This window comes from Pinus tabuliformis, chromosome J (genome assembly GCF_031772625.1).
Source record: "Pinus tabuliformis cultivar Carrire ecotype Pingquan chromosome J, CPIR1, whole genome shotgun sequence".
Taxonomy (NCBI): Eukaryota; Viridiplantae; Streptophyta; class Pinopsida; order Pinales; family Pinaceae; genus Pinus; species Pinus tabuliformis.
The window spans coordinates 1,628,510,089-1,628,531,313 of NC_142295.1; positions in this window are offsets into that span (position 1 = coordinate 1,628,510,089).

The following is a 21,225-nucleotide window of genomic DNA, read 5'->3' on the forward strand; positions in this document are numbered from 1 at the left end:
CATATCTTTTCCTGTGTGAGAGGTTAAGCGTGATTGTTTTTATTTTCTTTCATATCTTGTCCTGCATGAGAGGTTAAGAGTGATTGGTTTTATTTGCTTTCTACCTAGAGGTTAAGAGTGATTGCTTTTATTTTCTTTCTGCCTAGAAGTTAAGAGAAATTGTTTTTATTTGCTTTCATATTTTTTCCTATGTGGGAGGTTAATAATGATTGTTTTTGCTTTGATTTCCGAAAGAGTGGTGTGCATTTCAATTCCTACAAGATTTAAAGATTAATATTTCAATTCCGCACGTTGTACTATAATTTCTTTTAAGTTGATTGTTGAATTAGAATAAGAGAATTTGATTTGTCATTATTTGGTTTCATAGTTAGATTGATCTAAAATGAAAGTTAATTTCTAGCATATATAATGCACGCATGCTTCGTAAGTTTTACGAAACCCCTGGGTTGACAATTAAATGATAGGTAATTAATTTTTCTCAACAATATCCTTGAGTTACCGAATAGATATAGTAGGTGGGTATAAGGTGACCTTTTTCCTAGAGTCTCCATGTGAAATGTAAATATCACCAGAGCGACATCCAATATAAGCATCGGCCGTGGCAATCCATGGTCATCCCAGAATCAAAGGATGTCCTCCCACTTGATTCTTTGGCTGAAGCACAATCAAATCCGTGGGGTATTCCCATGAATCTATAGAGACAACCACGTTGTCCAAGACCCCATTGGGATTAATTTTGGATCTGTCTACAAGTTCAAGCATGGTGGGTGTAGAATGAATATGGCCCAACCCAAGTTGTTCCATGGTTTTCCTGGTCATCACATTGATGGATGCCCCCAGGTCTATTAATACATTAGAGACAAGGATATCACTTATTTGGACAAAAACAACTGGGTTTCCAGGATTTGTGTATTTTTCCATTGATACACATCTTGTCATCAACTCAGCTGCTCTACCAACAAACTAAATGGTCTGAGGTTCTACTCTCTTCCTCCCTGGCTTTTTAAGATATAATTCTCGAATGATCTTTGTATAGATAGGAATTTCTCGGATAGCCTGAAGTGAAGGGACATTTATACAAAGATTCCTTAATTTAGAAGCCAGAGTGGACTCGGGGTCACTCTTCTCCATGACCAACCGCTCTAGATAAGGGGGCTGATATGAAGAATATGGTGAATCTGAAGGTACAAGAATGGGCTGGAAGGTGACATTGTTTTTCAAATGATCAGGAGTTACCTCCTCATTTTTCTCCTCAATAATCACCGTGGATTGTTTTTGTTTTTCTGGTTTAACTACCCTTCCCGATCTCAATTGAAGCTCATTTATCCCAACCGGCAGGGTTCGATAGGTAGGAAGAGGGGATGATCTAACCAATGAATATGTTGTACTGCCTTACTATTAGGATTCAGTACCATTTGAACAGGTAGTTGAGGTGGTATAAATGGTGAGGGCAAAGGAAATGGTGGCAATGATTGACTTTGCTGAGGTAGAGAGGGAAAAGATGGTTGTGACATATGGTGTGGTACATAGGAAGGAGGATATGATGACATCTGAGAAGGATATGAATGATATGAATGGTTTGGCCCTCTCCATCCTTGTTGCCAAGGATGAGAGGACTGTCCTTGATGAAAATGATTATCGTGCTGCCAACGTTGAGAGTGATTATTATTATTATAATAGGAATATGGAGGTGAATTATAGCCATAAAAATGTGGTTCAGGAGCCATACCTGCACTTACTTGTGGCTAGTTTCTTCATGCTCCCATGGCATGTAATGGCTTAGGTTCAGAATGCTCTCCTTCAAGTACAGCTTTTAATCTAGGTATGGAGGGGCACTCCTCGGTGGCATGGTTCTCTACACAAATCACACATTTATTAGCACCTTTCATATTAGCATGACACTCTCTTAAAGGATGTTTTTTCCTACATTTTGGACAAAAAATAGATAACGACGCTTGTTCTTTTTCTAATTTTTGCTTAAATTTCAAAGAGTCTATTTGTTTACTAACAATATTCATTATTTCGATTTTCATTATTTCAATTTTCATGTTGTCCATTTTATTCTCCAAGCCAATGATCATAGCATCTATAGATCGCAGTTTGTTAGTTTTTCTTCGACCTCCTCTAGTGGATCTAGATTGATTTATGGAGAACTTCTTGAACAAGTCACAAATTTGTTTAAAAGTTTTCTGAGCAATGTCTCCTTGTTCTAGCAAATTCAGATTATGTCTAGAATCCTTAGTAAGTCCTCGTAGGATAAAGGTTCGAATAGTACTTAAATCAAATTTGTGTTTGGACCTTTGGAGTATATACAAAAATCTCTCTAAGTAATCCTCCAAAGTCTCATCATCACCTTGTACAATGGTGAAGATCTCATCATGCATTTCTCTAGTTTTACAATATGCTTGATATTGATTCAAAAATACTCTCTTCATTTGGTCCCAAGAACTTACAATGTTTCCTCCTAGTCACATGAACTAGTGCAAGGCTGAATCATTGAGAGTTGTAGGAAAAAACTTTAATTTCTGGGCATCAGAAGAATAATCATAACTTCGACACAATATATCAAACTCAAAAAGAAATGAATCTGGGTCTTTGTGCACCTTACCATGAAAGTGTGGAAGAGCTGAAGGTGAAATATTCTTCATTTGTACATTCACTTTTGAGTTCACTATTGGAAATCCAAAAGTGGATTGCTCTTCATTTACCTAGTTCTCGCCAGTCCCCTCTGCATGGTCTTCATGATCAACCATTGTTGTGCCTCCAATCGGACCACTTCTAGAAGGTGAAGGTTGACTAATGCTGAATTGAACTTTCCGATCGCCGTTAGCCTCCTTCTTCCCTTTTCGGGTTGTATCACACCTGAATCATTGTTTTCAGAATCTAAGTGGATTGTTCCAGTGTGATGAGTCTGGGTTTTCTTGGACTTTCTACCTGCAAAATAAGGTCCAATATGAGAAGAGTTTTCAAAATTTTCAGTGTTTTGTCGGCCCTTATTGGGCTTCAGACTCCTACCTTTCTTAGGCATTCATTTAAAAAAAATCAAATCGAAAAAAACAAAATTTAAATGCTTATAAAGAAAAAGAATCTGTTAATTGCTGTAATGAATAAAAAAATTAGCACTCGTAAAATCCCTAAAACAATAGAAGCATACTATAGAAAAAATAATAACAAACTTACCCCTATTGCAAAAAATGGAAAGTTCTTACCAATTTCAAATTGCCTCCTCGGCAACAGTGCCAAAATGTTGGGTGCAGGAATTGCGGTTAGGTAGACTCCTTCAACACTTAATTGTCAACCCGAGGGTTTCGTAAACTTAGAGACGAAGCACAAGAAATGCCAGAAATGATATGAAATTTTCCAAACTCTATTCCTACTTCCTTAATTGTAATCTTGCAGAATCAAAAGAAAAGATCACCCGACAATTTACACCAAAGATATTCTAGTGCTGGAATGTGAAAGAAAGTACTCTTGCAGGAAAATAAATGAAAGGAACTCTCAAACTTCTTGCAAACAATATTGACTAATGAAAATGTAAATCTATGTTTATCTTCAGTATAGTTGTGTGCCAGGTTAATAATTGGACCCTTGAAGATATCTGACTTCTTATAGATCTTTCTCCCTGCACTAAGCTATTATTCCTGTACTTTTGCAATGTGCTTGCACTAGTACCAGAACAAAGTTTAGGTGCTGGAAGTATATTTTACACATGTACTGAATATTTATGTCTTCATGCAGGGGCCCTAAGCCTCAGGACTAGAGCACTTTGTTCCTGTATCAGGATATTGATTCTTGTACCAGAAGAGAGATTCCTGCACCAAGTTTTCCAATTCTTCTTATAAGAAAATAAAGAGTGTGTTAGCTTAGGGAAATAGCTTGCAAAGGTGAACCAAAATTAAAAATAAATTCCTCTAACAAAAAGATGCTTCAAACAATATTAATATCCAGAATAAGAATTAATTTCCAAAGTCAAAGTGCACTCTTCTTTAATCAAGGAACTCCTTTTGCAATCTAAAGAAATCATCTAATTGTGACAACAGGTTTCAATCTTGTAATAGTTATCCACACAAACCGAATATGCATTCATAACCTTCTTAACTCAGAAATATCCTCTTTGAGAATAATTACACATAGAGTCTAATCTTTCCCTAAACCCTATGGAGTACATGTATAGATTAGTGTGTCACAACAACATTCGTTCTCGAATTACCAAAGCGTGTTTAATTCAAAATATCAAGGATACTTCAGAATGAAAATCGTATACTGTAGAAACGCATTAAGGCTCATCAATCATATAAGAATAAAAGACTATTATTGTAATGAAACAAAGGAATCAATCTGCGAAATTGTAAATGCACTAGTGTAGAAATGCGTGCTTGCATGATCCAAGCAGAAACAATATTAAACTTTGAAGAAAAGAAATCATAAAAAATAACTTAGTCAAGCATGCACACCACGGATCCATCACACAGTGATGAAATCAATTCTAATATTTGCAGAAGAATAAAGACATCTTGTTGGAAATAATACTGAGAGGGGGGGTGAATCAGTATTATCAAGCCAAATATTCCCTTTTAAAAATCAAAGGATATACGCTACTTCAGTTAGTAAAACCCGCGTATATACGCAACTATGTAGAAGGAAAACCACGTATACAATGCAAACTTATGATTTACTTTATCTTTCAAATGTTGATTATTAATCTGTGTATCTGAGTGAAATAAACAATAACCAAACCAGTAAGACAGAACAGAAGACAGTCACACACAAGAACACAAGATATAAGGTGGAAACCCAATGTGGGTGAAAACCACTTGCTGCAATTCGTCTCTATCTTTATTTAATTAGAAACTTCCTTTTACAATGTACTGGTACAGTCCTTTACCAGTACGCAGGCTACAACCTGCAGAGAGCTACAACCCTCTCTCATTTTCCAGCTTCTCCTGGAAGGGAGCTACAACCCCCATAGCTCTTGTACTAGCCAAGATACTAGTACGTAGGTGCTGGCCTATTGAAGGCTACAACCTTCTGTTTCTTCCAGGGACCATGTTTCATAAATTTTCAGACTGGATCCATGAGAATCAATCAATCATCAAGTATATCTGCATCAAACAATCTCCTTTTCCCCAAATAGCACTGAATCAAGTAAACACTTCTCTGACAGCTGTACCCAGAACACAGTAACAGTAATCACACACCAAATTCTGAACCCAGAATACTGCAGCAATAAACAGAGGTAGCTAGATCATAATTTAAAAGATATACGCTACTTCAACAACCTGAAACCTGCGTGCATACGCTCCTGTGTTTGGACCAACCTGCGTATATGCCATTTTCATTCACTGAACCAGCGTGTATATGCTATTTCACTTCACTGAACCTGCGTACAGATCTATAAAGGATAAGTCATTCTTTCAAATATTTAGACACTAATTAACCCAGATTGTCAGATTTATAGATCAAGCATGCGCCTCATATAACAGATCAAAATCATACAAAGATATTATTATTTAAGCTTAAATATTATGACCCATCAATAGAACTTATCCTTCTTTATGCACTAAGGTTCCTCCTTCATTCAGATCCAAACCATAACCCCAATCACAAATATTTCAGATCTAGCACTTATTCAATTCATTCAGATTAATTGCCTTGCGAAATGATCTCCTTCCTCTTTTATAGTCTTAGGCCTTTCACAATACCATGGTCCAAAACCATAATAACACAATACCATGAACCCAATACTTGGGGTCAACACTTTTGGATGCAATACCACAGACCAAAACCATAGGATCAAAATCTGTCGGACTAATACCATGAGCCAACCATGAAATTGCGTGAACTTTTCTCTTCATGAAAGGAACTTTTCTTTACATGAAAGTGCGTGAACTTTTCTCTATATGAAAGAAACTTTTCTCTGCATGAAAGTGTGTGAAATTTTCTCTACATGAAAGAAAATTTTCTCTGCATGAAAGTGCGTGAACTTTTCTTTACATGAAAGAACCTTTTATCTTCATGAAAGTGCGTGAAATTTTCTCTACATGAAAGAAACTTTTATCTTCATGAAAGTGCATGAACTTTGCTGCACTATAATTTATCATCTGAGATGAGTTGCCATCAAGTACAACATATGTATCATAATGCCAACAATCTCCCCCTTTAGACTTGATGGCAACAACAACCAATCACTCTCCCCCTTTGTCATCAAGGGCAAAGGGCAGACCAAGATAATCTCTTTCCTAGATAAACTTTTCGCTGCCCATACTCCCCCTGAGTACCTGCTGAAATCTCTGAATGAGCTCCCCCTTTGTATATGCCAAGGTGTACCACTCTGTCCATGCTTCCTCTGATTACATGCTAAAGTCTCTGCTCTACTGAAGTGTGCTGTTCATGCTCCCCCTGACTATAAGCAAGGTCTGCAAAAAGATGTTTTACAAGAAGAACGATGACTGATACATCATAAAAGACCTTCCTATCACCAAAAGACTCAATAAATACATCCATCACCCAACCAAGTGGGGATCATCCACCCAACCAAGTGGGGATACATCAAAGAATTACATGTGACAACCAAATACATTACATCTTCATCCCAGGCATAGTGGGGAACCAAAAATAGGCCGTTACATGACCTTGACACCATAAAAGAGATACATGACATAGAGACGAAATATCTAGAGCAAGGCTTATGAAAGTCACAATAACTGATAGCAGTAGCATCTGTCAATCACCATTCAGATCAGCAACCATGATTTCCTTCTGTTCTCCCTCTGCATTTGTTCCACCTGAATCCAACAACAGTTGTGAACTAGAACCAAAAGCTTCTGAGATAATGCCAACAATGCATCATTAGAAGTTTATCTGCTCCCCCTGAACCTGTGCCAGATGGTCTCTGTCAGACCCATACCAGATTATCTTCAACCAGAGCTTGTCCCTACTGATATCCATCAAACCTCCATATACGTGACTGTCTCTGCACAAACTTGCGTATGTATGCGGATCCTCCTTAGGAAACTCGCGTACCCCCATTTTTCTCTGAAACAAACAAGATTTAATAGCAAGATGATGCATCAACTACACCCAGCTTCTGTCTGAGGTATTCAAATGTCTCCCTGGGCAGTGGTTTGGTGAGAATATTAGCAACTTGTTCCTTAGAAGGAACATACTCCAACTTGACCTTTTGTTCCAACACTTGTTCCCGGAGAAAGTGATACTTGATTGGTATGTGCTTGGTTTTTGAATGCATGACTGGGTTCTTTGAAATGCTGATTGCACTTGTATTATCACATAAGATGGAGATAGGTGGTGTATAAGTGATTTGAAAGTCCTGCAAGGTTTGCATCATCCAAAGAAGTTGAGTGCAACAAGATGCAACAACCACATATTCCTCTTCAGTTGTAGATAAAGCAATCGAACTCTGTTTCTTGCTAAACCAAGATACTAATCTGGAACCCATAAAGAATGCTCCACCACTTGTGCTCTTTCTGTCATCCACGCTTCCAGCCCAATCTGCATCTGTATAAGCATGTAGAGTGAGATCTGTATCTCTAGGATACCATAAGCCATAGTTTTGAGTTCCTTGAAGATACTTGAAAATTCTCTTTACTGCCTGAAGATGGGTTTCTTTAGGATTTGCCTGAAATCTTCCAACTATTCCCACTACATGCATGATGTATGGTCGAGTACCTGTCAAATAAAGAAGACTTCCAATCATGGATCTATAGGTTGGTTGATGCACTGCTACAGATTCATCATTTGCACTGAGGCTGCATCCTGTAACCATAGGGGTACACACTGGTTTTGAATATTCCATGCCATATTTCTTCAAGATTTGCTTGAGATACTTGGTTTGAGACAAAAAGATACCGCCTTCATTTTGTTGAATTTGCAATCCAAGAAAGTATGTCAGTTCTCCAAGCAAAGACATTTTGAATTCTTTGTGCATCACCAAGGCAAAGCTTTGACTCATAGCTTCTTCATTGCTGCCGAAGATAATATCATATACATACACAACAAGTATTAGCAATTTGTCATTTTCAATTTTTATATAAAGATTGCTATCTGCTGATCCTTTTGAGAATCCTTGTTGATGAAGATATTTGTCCAAACGGTAGTACCAAGCCCTTGGAGCCTGTTTAAGACCATAGAGAGCCTTTTTTAGTCTGCATACAAGATTTGGATCATTCCCAAGAATGAAACCATTTGGTTGCTCAATGTAAACTTCTTCTAAGTCTCCATTCAGAAAGGTTGATTTCACGTCCATTTGAAATACTTTGAACTTCTTAAAGCTTGAGAGAGCAAGGAACATTCGGATGGCCTCTAGTCTAGCAACGGGAGAAAAAGTTTCTTCAAAGTCTATTCCTTCTTGTTGAGCATACCCTTTACAAACAAGTCTGGCCTTGTTTCTAATCACTTCTCCATTTTCATTCAACTTATTTTTAAAGATCCATTTTGTCCCTATGACATTCTTCTCTTTTGGTCTAGGAACCAACTCCCAAGTGTTGTTCTTTTCGATCTACTCAAGTTCTTCATCCATTGCCTTGACCCAGCATTCATCTTTGCATGCCTCTTTTACATTTTGTGGCTCAGTGGAGGAGAGCAAAGCCAAATAGCTTGAGGCTTCTGCAATTGTTCTTCTTGTTTGTATACCTGCCTCTTTCTGCCCCAAAATTTGAGATTCTGGATGATTCTTCTGAACATACCTGGATGGAGTCTTCTCTTCTATCCTTATCTGTTCCTCTGGTGCCTCTTGAGGTTCTTCTTCATCATCAATCTGATTTGGAGAGTAGTCTTCATCCTCTTCGATATTTTCATAATTCACTTGCCTAGGAATGTATTCTTTTTCATCAACCACTACATCAATGCTGTCAACAATTCTTCCAAGTCTTTTATTGTAACACTTATATGCTTTGCTGTGGGGAGAATAACCAAGGAGAATGCCTTCATCTGCTCTAGGTTCAAGTTTGCCAAGCTTTTCATCATTATTCTTAATATAGCATTTGCTTCCAAAAATTTTGAAATGCTTTACCAAAGGAGTCTCACCATACCAGAGCTCATGAGGAGTTTGAGTGCTGTTCACTCGGACATTTGTTTTGTTGAGAATAACAACTGCAGCAAATGCAGCTTCACCCCAGAAAGTTGTGGGAGTCCCAGACTCATCAAGCATAGCACGAGCCATTTGTTGGACCATTCTGTTCATCCTTTCCACCACTCCATTTTGCTGAGGAGTCCTAGCTGTAGAGAATTCCCTTCTTATTCCATGTTCTTCACAGAAATCGAAAAATTCATTTGAGGTAAACTCCCCACCTCTGTCGGACCCGAGGCACTTAATTTTGTGATCTGATTCGTTTTCAGCCAAGGCTTTGAAGGATTTGAATTTTTCGAATGCTTCGTCTTTGTGCTTCATAAGTCCTAACCAAACCATCCTGGAGAAGTCGTCAATGAATAATATAAAGTATTCTTCTCCTCGAGGTGACCTTGTCCTAAATGGACCACATACATCTGTATGGACTAGCTCAAGAGGCCTGCTAGCTGATCCTTCCTTCTCAGGGAAGTCAGTTCTAGTTTGCTTACCAAACTAACATGATTTGCATATTGTGTTGTCTGGAATTTTGATATCTGGAAGACCACGAACTGCCTGGTATTTGCATGCTTTCCTTATTTGTGAAAATCTTAGATGCCCCAACCTCCAGTGCCATAACCAGTGTTCATCATCCTTGCTCAAATAGAATTGTTGTTGTCCTTCTTCAAATATGTATAAATTATTTGGAGTTCTTCTATCTTTGATCACTGTTTTTCCTGTATCAAGATCACGAACACTACATCCATTTGATCGAAATATTACCTCGGTTCCTTGATCACACATCTGACTGACACTCAGTAGATTATGCTTCAAGCCATCAACATACAAAACATTTCCAGCTTTGACCTTTTCTTTCAACTGAGTAGTGCCTCTTCCTTTTATGACTGCAGGGGTATCATTTCCAAAAGAAACTTTCATTCCCTTTTCTAAAACACTATATGATTCAAGTTTTTCTTTATCACCTGTCATATGCTGCGAACATCCACTGTCGATGTACCATAGATTTTCTTATCCTTCTGCATAAAAAGCTATCCCACATCTTTCTGGTTGTGGTTCCTTTATTCTCCATGTTCTGGTGCTTGAGGCTTGTTCCTTTGTCTGCCGAAACCTACTCCTGCATTTAGAATCTTCATGACCGAAGTTATTACAGATAGAACATTCAATTTCATTTTCAAGGGCCGAAAAGTTGTTATAGGTCCTTTTTGTAATCCCAATCATACTTCTTTGTTTTTGAGCTTCTCTAGTCATGATTGTTTTATAGGCAACACATTGAGCTGCTTTGTGACCAAAGTTATGGCAAGAGAAACATTGGCCATTGAAGAAACTTCTGCGATTATCAAATCTACCAGCCAAATGATTGTAGTTTCTATTGTCATCCATTCTTGAAGCAAATTGAGAAGTTTTTACCTGTGGCTGGTTGTAGCTTTTGTTCACCCTTAAGATGGATTGCCCCTGATTTACCTGGTAGTCTTTGATTATTATTGATGTAATTTGTCCCTGTTTTACTTGGTGATCTCTATTGGGCTTTTGCTCATTCCTCCTTGCTGCATCAAGATAACTCTTTGAGGTGGATGCTTCAGATGCTTCTCCATTATACCCCAGACCTGTCTTGATTAGTGGAGAACGTTGTACATTGATAATCTCATCCAGAGTTTCAGATCCTTTAACAAATTTAATATTAAGAGCCTTTGTTTTCTCAATTTCTTTTCTAAGGCCAACAATTTCACATTCTAACTTCTCAAGAAATGTTTCTTTTTCATCAAGTTGGAATTGCAGAGTATCAATGATCATATCTTTTTCTTCTAAACATGTTTTGAGTCTAGAAATCTCTTCATAAAAACCATCTACATCTATAGCATCCATGTAATCATCATCTTCAAAAGCCATTAAAAGTTTATAATCATTACCTCGTTCATCTTCGTCACTATTTGATAGGCCATCACTGTCTTCATGAGTGTAGTAACTTTTCTTAGTTGCATTCTGTTTCTTGTTCCATCTAACAGGTTCCTTCCCTTTGTCAATCTTATCCTTATGAGGACACTTGGCAGCATAATGATCGTCTCTTCCACAAGCAAAGCATTTGAAAGGTAACTTACCTCGGAATCTTCCAGCACCTTGTTGAAGATTCTTGACAAAATTTGATTCTTCTTCTTCTTCTGACACGTGTCCTGACTCATAGTAGTCTCCTTTGCCTGAAGCCTTGAAAGAAACTTCTCTCCTATCCGATGGTCCTCCTTTCCTCATTTCATAAGCAGTTAGAATCCTGTGCAGCTGTGACATGGTAAGGTTTCGTAGATTCTCTTTTTCTTCTATTGCAGAAACTTTAGATTCAAACCTAGGGGAAAAAGATCTTAGAACTTTTTCAACCACAACAGCCTCTTTTATTTCTTCACCCAAGTTTTTCACACAATTAACAATCTCATCTACATGAAGGAAATAGTTAGCCACACTTTCATCATTGTGCATTTTGAGATTTTCATACTGAATTCTGAGGGTTTGAAGTTTTGCTCGTTTTACCTGTTCATCTCCTTCATAGCTCAGAACAATCTTGTCCCATATTTCCTTTGCGGATTTATACTGCATAACCTTGACGAATTCTGATTGAGATAGACATCCTAATAGGGTATTGACTGCCTTTGCATTTGTTTCATATTTCTTCTTCTCAGTCGGATCTATAGGAGTTGCCGATGGAAAAGTGTACCCTGTATCGATGATATCCCAAACTTCTGTACTAAGAGATTGAAGATAGGCAGTAACTCTTACCTTCCAATTTACAAAATTTGTCCCATCAAAAATCGGTGGCCTGATAGTTGCTTCTCTCTCGTAGTTGCTCATGATGATGGATCTTCCTCCAAGCGATCAAGCTTCTTTAGAAGGACCTGCTCTGATACCGATTGTTGGAAATAATACTGAGAGGGGGGTGAATCAGTATTATCAAGCCAAATATTCCCTTTTAAAAATCAGAGGATATACGCTAATTCAGTTAGTAAAACCCGCGTATATACGCAACTATGTATAAGGAAACCCGCGTATACAATGAAAACTTATGATTTACTTTATATTTCAGATGTTGATTATTAATCTATGTATCTGAGTGAAATAAATAGTAACCAGACCAGTAAGACAGAACAGAAGACAGTCACACACAAGAACACAAGATATAAGGTGGAAACCCAATGTGGGTGAAAATCACCTGCTGCAATTCGTCTCTATCTTTCTTTAATTAGAAACTTCCTTTTACAATGTACTGGTGCAGTCCTTTACCAGTACGCAGGCTACAACCTGCAGAGAGCTACAACCCTCTCTCGTTTTCCAGCTTCTCCTGGAAGGGAGCTACAACCCCCTTAGCTCTTGTACTAGTCAAGATACTAGTACGTAGGTGCTGGCCTACTGAAGGCTACAACCTTCTCTTTCTTCTAGTGACCACGTTTCATAAATTTTCAGACTGGATCCATGAGCATCAAATAATCATCAAGTATATCTGCATAAAAAAATCTCCTTTTCCCCAAATAGCACTGAATCAAGTAAACACTTCTTTGACAGCTGTACCCAGAACACAGTAACAATAACCACACACCAAATTATGAACCCAGAATACTGTAGCAATAAACAGAGGTAGCTAGATCATAATTTAAAAGATATACGCTACTTCAACAACCTGAAACCTGTGTGCATACGCTCCTGTGTTTGGACCAACCTGCGTATATGCCATTTTCATTCACTGAACCAGCGTGTATACGCTCTTTCACTTCAATGAACCTGCGTACAGATCTATAAAGGATAATTCATTCTTTCAAATATTCAGACACTAATTAACCCAGATTGTCAGATTTATAGATCAAGCATGCGCCTCATATAACAGATCAAAATCATACAAAGATACTATTATTCAAGCTTAAAGATTATGACCCATCAATAGAAATTTTCCTTCTTTATGCGCTAAGGTTCCTCCTTCATTCAGATCCAAACCATAACCCTAATCACAAATATTTCAGATCTAGCACTTATTCAATTCATTCAGATTAATTTCCTTGCGAAATGATCTCCTTCCTCTTTTATAGTCTTAGGCCTTTCACAATACCACAGTCCAAAACCATAATAACACAATACCATGAACCCAATACTTGGGTTCAACACTTTTGGATGCAATACCACGGACCAAAACCATAGGATCAAAAACTGTCGGACTAATACCGTGAGCCAACCATGAAAGTGTGTGAACTTTTCTCTTCATGAAAGGAACTTTTCTCTGCATGAAAGTGTGTGAACTTTTCTCTATATGAAAGAAACTTTTCTCTGCATGAAAGTGCGTGAAATTTTCTCTACATGAAAGACAAATTTCTCTGCATGAATGTGCGTGAAATTTTCTTTACATGAAAGAACCTTTTATCTTCATGAAATTGCGTGAACTTTTCTCTACATGAAAGAAACTTTTATCTTCATGAAAGTGCGTGAACTTTTATCTACATGAAAGAAACTTTTATCTTCATGAAAGTGCGTGAACTTTGCTGCACTATAATTTATCATCTGAGATTAGTTGCCATCAAGTACAACATATGTATCATAATGCCAACACATCTATTTAATTCACACTTTGCATTAAACGAAATTAACACACCTTAATCGAAAAAGAAGAATACGAGGGAGAACGAGCTAGGTTGGCTGGGCCCTAGCCAACCAACTCGTTTCCCTGTTTAGGAAATGTAAATATTCAACTCTTAATCAACGCATCAACATAGAATTACAACGCAAGATTGAGAAATCATGGCGTAGTCCCTTTCTATTAATAATCAACAAATGTACTTCATGAGTTCAAATACAGCCCAGAAGGAGGGTGATACCAACAAAATTACAGAAGAACAGAATTACAATATCCTTGATATAGCTATCGCTCACTACCATTTTCTATCTGAATCCTATATTTGATACATTCGTTCAGGCCTATGTCCGTAACCAAATTACATCAAGTGTTCTAGTCTAAGCCTTTCGGCTATAACAAAATAACAATAATAGTTCATACTAAGCCTTTCGGCTATAAAAAAATGATAATCTAAGTATTCGGCCAACGACCCAATCTTGAGTTGATCATTTTGGAACAAGGTGTCTACATGAGGTGGTGAGCTATCACAACAGTTAAGGATTCGCTAGTGGTGCAGGAATCCTACCTGCACTTGACCATGCTAACGGGATGATCAATACATTGCCTATCAAATACTTTAGGAAAATAAATATTAGTTGCAAAGATTATTAAAGGTACAAAATCTATGAATATGATTAATTAATCACATTCATAACCCTTAAAGATGAAATATAAAGCTAGTGTAGGAAAAGGTACAATTCTTGGACTAGTGCAGGAATAGGGAGTTTTGCAAGGTTAAAACAAAGGTCTAAGGTTATGGTTTTGAAGGGAAAAAGGGTTAAAAATGAAGAAATTTAGCATACCAACATTGATATGTATTTTTATCTTTCTGTATTCAATAGAAGATAGATGTGATTTAGAGCTCATATCTATGCACTCACTATTTTTATTTTTCTGCATTATGTGTCTACAGATTTGTAGATTTTGGTATTTGAAGATTGTTGTTTTCATAGGTTTCAAGATTTAAAGTTACCTTTTGAGTGCATAATCTACTTATGATGGTAAAAAAAGAAATGATATTGGAGGCAACCATAATTGTGGCGTGGAAACATAATGGTTTTTCAGTGTATGGTTAGCAGATTACAACAATTAAAACAAGGACAACACACCTTAAAATGAAGTGTGTTACACAGTTTTAGATCTGGTTTTTCTTTGTCCTTAATCCTTACATGTTTTCTTGATGGTGGAAAAATGGCCATCTTGTTTGCAGATTTATCTTAGAGCCACCAAAGATAGCCTTATTACTGAGATATTTTATTGCAACGAAGAAGAAGCATTGGAAGATGCAAACTAGCCACTGGATGATATTGTTGTGGTATTTGCAAGATCTAGCAATAGCTAGTTGCACCTTATTTGGATGTGATATTTATGTCTGGAATACATCCAAAAATGGATGGAATAGACTTACAGGGGTACAAATCAGTGATGTTATAATATTGACACTTCATTCTATGATCATAGATTAGCCTTATTTTTGTTAATCTTTTTCCTATGTGTAGCAACAATAAACCCTCCTTTAGTAGTTTTGTACAACGATAAATGAGAGTAGAAGTCATTTATGGAGGAGAGAGAAAGGGTGCATGCATGGAAAAAGCATACATGAAGCATCCTCAATTCATTTCCAGTTTAGATGCTTTTCCATGTTTAGTAGTCAGTGTTATTTCTTAGTTTTCATTAGTTAGTAGTTTCCATGCACAGTTAGTTAGAAGGTACAATTCCCTAGATAAACTAGGTGGTCATGCATGTGGATTATTAGTGTTAGTTAGGGTACAAGTCTTTAGGAGGATGCATGTCTCAGTTCATCTCCAATAGAGGCACACTTCACTTGTGTTGTCTATCTATGCAAAGAAAGTGTCTGTGCACTACAACTACAATTTAATATTTTAAAGTGGCACAATATTGTGCATGTGACCATATTCATTGTACCTTCTATTTCTCCTTTCTTATAAAAAGGTTGGATGGTGGCCTAATCAACAGTTCAAGAGTACATTAGCTTACTGTTTTTAGAGTTGATTGGAAACAAAGATGCGAATCTAAGTCTTAGTGCGAAGTGTATTCCTTTTTGTATTTGTTGTTTGTGCTTTCAGTATACTTTATTTGAAGAGTAAAGCATTCATAAGCTGCAATTTTTATTTAAGGTTACAATTTTCAATTAGCTAGTTATAGTAGTAATTTTTTGAGTGCAAAATCTGCTTACCATGCACTGAAAAATTAACATGTGGCACATTAATAAAACCTTCTAGGGCCTATTGATGGATGTCAGGGCTTCTACGAGGAATAGGGAGTTGTCAGAAGGTTTCAAAAGTGAGATGCCCAAGATCTGTGCTTGAGAAAAGAATTGTGGACCTGTGATAGGTTGTGTTAGGTTACTGCTTTTCTTTTTTCAACAATGTGTTTTAGAAGCAATAATATGACCATCTTTAATTACAGATTAAAAGATATATTTAAAGGCACTTCCAACATTGTTGGAAGTGGAAGTGTTGGTTGCAAATTCTCACTTGGGGGGAAATCAACATCCTGATGCTATCTCTCCTATCATTAGAGTCTATAAGAAAGAAACTCTTAATAGATCATTGGTGGGAGGATCTAGAAGATTAGGAAGATATGCTCTGAGATATGTCTTGCTATCAAGATGCTGCAACCCACAACCAAGAGCTGGATGAGGTCTTCTAACTATTGGTGTGGTGTGAGTTTTCTTGAGATCTGAGGTGAAATGTCCATAAGTAACTTGTTGGCCAAGCATGTAAGACCTACAAAGCTCTCAAATATTTGAACATTAATGTAGTGTCTACTAGGAGTGCAGGAAAGAAAGTTGTAATCAACCAAACAAATCTTAAACTAGGTTGGAGTGGACAAAGTGAGTGAGACTAAGTCCAAGGGCCCCTGCCATGTATAGGACTAGGAATCTCTCATCCAAGATGCTAATAACCCTTCATACTCAACATCAGGCTAGTTATGAGAAGATAGGTAAGTATGGAGGCCAGTACGCTAGACAGAGAGTTTGATTGTGGGTTTACATAACAATTTTCTGATTGTAAAAATAGTAACCATTACACCGAGCCCATTTTAACTTTAAATTGTAATTAGTTGGAAATCACAATCAATCCATCCATGATGGGGTTCGTGTTTATAGAATAGAGATTGGATTGGAACATTAGAATTCACACCCTCTCATGCAGAAAACAAACAAACAATAATGAGATTAGAGCATGGAATCACAACAGAACTCAGAACTCCACTCATAACAAGGGATTAATGCAAGGAATCATAGCAGAACTAAAAAATCCACTCATAACCAGAGATTAGACCATGGAACCATAGCAGAACACAGAACTCCACTTGTAAGGAGAGAATAGAGCATGGAATCACAACAGAACTCCACTCCTATCATCTCTCAATATCCAATAATGTTGCAGTTGGTCTCTCAACCATCAAAAGAAGCCTTCGATATCAACATTGTTTCCTCAGGTGCCTCATCATGCATCCAACAACTAAAAACAATAACCATTACACCGAGCCCATTTCAAGAACCCAACAGTCACCTGACCACTGAGCTATTTTAGCATGCTTCCTGTGCTAGATTTTTCTTATATATATAAACTACAGAGACAAGTTATTTCAGTAAAATATATTGCATAAATTCCAATGGAATTTTAAAATAAAAAACACAGTTGATAATTCAATTCAATACTACCCAAGTACAGAGTAAAACCATAAATTCCAGGAAGAAATTTACAGGTCAATTTGATCCCAATGTGAGTTGCAGCTCTTCTAAAAAGCATGTCTAAGCACAAAGCAACCAATCTCGTCAGTTCCACCATCAATCCCCGGTTAGCCATGCATTCAGAAAGTAACACAGAGTCCAAAGGATAAATTTATACAACTTGTATCACAAATTTATATTTGTAGCCATCTCCAGACTGCTAAACCGAATAATGAATTTGTAGCCATCTCCAGACCGCTAAACCAAACAATGAAGAGGGGGTCAGATTTACAGTGTCTAAACATAACAATGAAGAGGGGTTCAGATTTACACTGCAAACCCTAAAAATAAGGTACAGGTACATAGGGAGCGCTGATCAATAAAGGGTCTAGGGAATACAAGAACATCAAAAAGCAAAAATCGATGGAGAAGAGCACAAACAATTTAGGAGATGGAGCACAAACTGAGCTCATACACTCCTTTATAAGCATCTATCATTGAGAAAGCACACCCCATCTATCATGGAGAAAGGCAGGTCATTGGCAAGATGAGAATACAAAGCCAAAGGCTATAAGAGACCTAGATGTTGGAGTGAGAATTCAACCGGGAACCTACTGAATCAAATTGCTAGTCCCTGGCCCCAAAATCCTAGGGTGAATTCAACCTGGTCTTGATTTTCCAGGAATGGAGAGGGCGAAATATCCCCTAACTAGTCCCATTCCTGGAAATCGAGGCGATGCTAAGAAAATTCTATGTCCAAACTAGGTGAATCAGGCTTTGAATGTTTATTCACCAAATTTTTAATTGGATAAAACATAATAATTATTTATTTTTTAAATATCTTTTAGGCTAACTATTAAAAAGGGGTATAATTTAAAAAATTGGCTTCTCCAAAATATGAAACCCCTTAAATTTCGCCCATGGGCTAAGATTTTCCCCTAAAATTTTCTATGAGATGTAGCACCTAGAGGAGAAAATTGAGGGGGTAGAAAGTCATTTCATATTTCTTGTAAAAGCTTGAAAGTGAGCAAACAAAGAGGTGTTTCTACCACCCAACACTACACTATCACTTGGGGGATCAAGGAAACAAATTGAGAACACAAACATAGTTAACAATAGATTGAGAAGCAAATGTTGTAAAAGTGGGTGTTGTAACAAAAAGTCATTTTATCTTGCTTGTCAAAGCTTGAAAGTGGGAAGCCAAAGAGGTGTTTATGCCACCCAACACTATACCAACACTTGAGGGATTAAGAAAACAAGTTGAGAAGCAAAAAATAGGTGACAATTAATGTTGTAATAGCTGATGTTATAACAATAAATGTCATAAAAACATGTCAATGTTACATCTGATGAAAATGTTGTAACAACTGATGTTGTAACACCCATTACTATTGAAAATGTTGAAATTGTTGTAAAAGTTGAAGCCATAACAACTGCTACTATTGAAACTACTAAAACAATGACTATTACAACGATGATGTAATAGTAGATCCTGTAACAATAGATGTTGTAACAACAGATGTTGTAACAATAGAGGGGGTAGAAAACCATTTCATCTTGCTTTTCAAAGCTTGAAAGTGGGCAACCAAAGAGGTTTTTATACCACCCAACACTACACCAGCATTTGGGGGATCAAGAAAACAAATTGAGAATCTCAAACATAGGTAATATCGAATTGAGAAGAAAATGTTGTAACAACAAGCCATTTCATCTTGCTTGTCAAATCTTGAAAGTGGGAAACCAAAGAGGTGTTTCTGCCACCCAACACTACACCAACACTTGGTGGATCAAGAAAACAAATTGAGAAGCATAAACATAAGTAACAACGGATTGAGAAGCAGATGTTGTAACAACGGATTGAGAAACAGATGTTGTAACAATGGATTGAGAAGCATATGTTGTAACAACAGATGTTGTAACAATAGGTGTTGTAACATCATATGTCATAACAACATGTCAACGTTAAATCTGGTGAAAATGTTGTAACAGCTGATGCTGTAACACTCATTACTGTTGAAAATGTTGATGTTATAACAACTGCTACTATTGAAGCTACTGAAACAATGACCATTACAACAGATTATGTAACAATAGATGTTGTAACAATAGAGGGGGTAGAAAGCCATTTCATCTTGTTTGCCAAATATTGACAGTGGGAAACCAAAGAGGTGTTTCTACCACCCAACATTACACCAACACTTGGGGGATCAAGAAAACAAATTGAGAAGCACAAACATAGGTAAAAATTGATTGAGAAGAAAATGTTGTAACATTATATGTTGTAACAAAAGATGCCATAACAACATGTCATTGTTAAATTTGCTGAAAATGTTGTAACAACTGATGTTGTAGCACCCATTATTGTGGAAAATGTTGAAGTTGATGCAAAATTTGATGTTATAACAATTGCTACTATTGAAACCATCGAAACAACGACCATTACAACAAATGTTGTAACAACAAATGCTATAACAATAGAGGGGGTAAAATTCCATTTCATTTTGCTTGTCAAAGCTTGAAAATGGGTAGCCAAAGAGGTGTTTCCGCCACCCAACACTACACCGACACTTGGGGGATCAAGAAAACAAATTGAGACTCGCACAAACATAGGTAACAACAGATTGAGAAGAAAATGTTGTAACAATGGGTGTTGTAACAACAAGCCATTTCATCTTGTTTGTCAAAGCTTGAAAGTGGGAAGCCAAAGAGGTGTTTCTGTCACCCAACACCACAATAACACTTGGGGAATCAAGAAAACAAATTGAGAAGCATAAACATAGGTAACAAGGGATTGAGAAGTATATGATGTGATCTGTAAACTATCATGGATATTCCACTGGATAGTTCATCGCAATAGATCTGATAATAATTATTAAAGTTCTGAATTTCTACACTGTTCCAGTTTTATTAAAACTCTAGATTTGTAAATTCAACTGTAATTAGTGCATGCATGTGAATGGAAATTATGTAGAAAAGTAAAGAATGAAAAAATAATATTATGCACACACATAAGGCAAAAGATATGCTTTGGGAAACCCTTTCAGGAGAGAACCCAGCTAGAAGGTAAGACTGCTTCACTCTCTTCCTCTGTCTGGAAAATATGGCTGCAAGTACAAATACATAATGCTTGTGGCCCATGGGCTGCTACAGTGCACAAATACTCTCTATGTTCTCTAGTACCTCCTATGTATCCTAGCTATATTTTCTCAACTATGGAACAAAATTCTCTCAAAAGAAGGGAATGCCTCTTCCTCCTAGTGGCCCAATTATAACACAACCCGATAGCCTACTAGTGGTTAAGTTTGACTACATCAAATCTTAACTAGAGTTACAATATAGAATTTTCTAGAGTATTTCACATCAAAAACATGTGGTTATCCCCCTTTCCATGAATAACGGGGGCTGATGTTGCATCCTCCCGAACTATAGGTGTGAAAACATGAAGGTATACTTTCGAGTGGCATAAATTTTGCATACAGATTCCGATTGACGCGCTTCTTGCGCCATTGGAAAGATATCTGTGTGTAGAACAACATGAAAAGGTTCTGTGCCAAAGACCGCCCCCCCCACCCCCCCCCCCCCCCCCCCCCCCCCCCCCCCCTCCCCAAAATAAATTTCATTTGATTCCTTAAAATGCTCTCGGAAGGTTTCAGAGCCCATTTCACCAAATTGGGTCCTACTGGTAAAAATGGTCTCATGAGCTTATTCCTCCACTTTTTCCACTCTAAATGCATCGAGATGGATGAAAAAAAATATAATGATCCAATATAGATCACACCTCCCCATTTCAGGAGGCTTTTG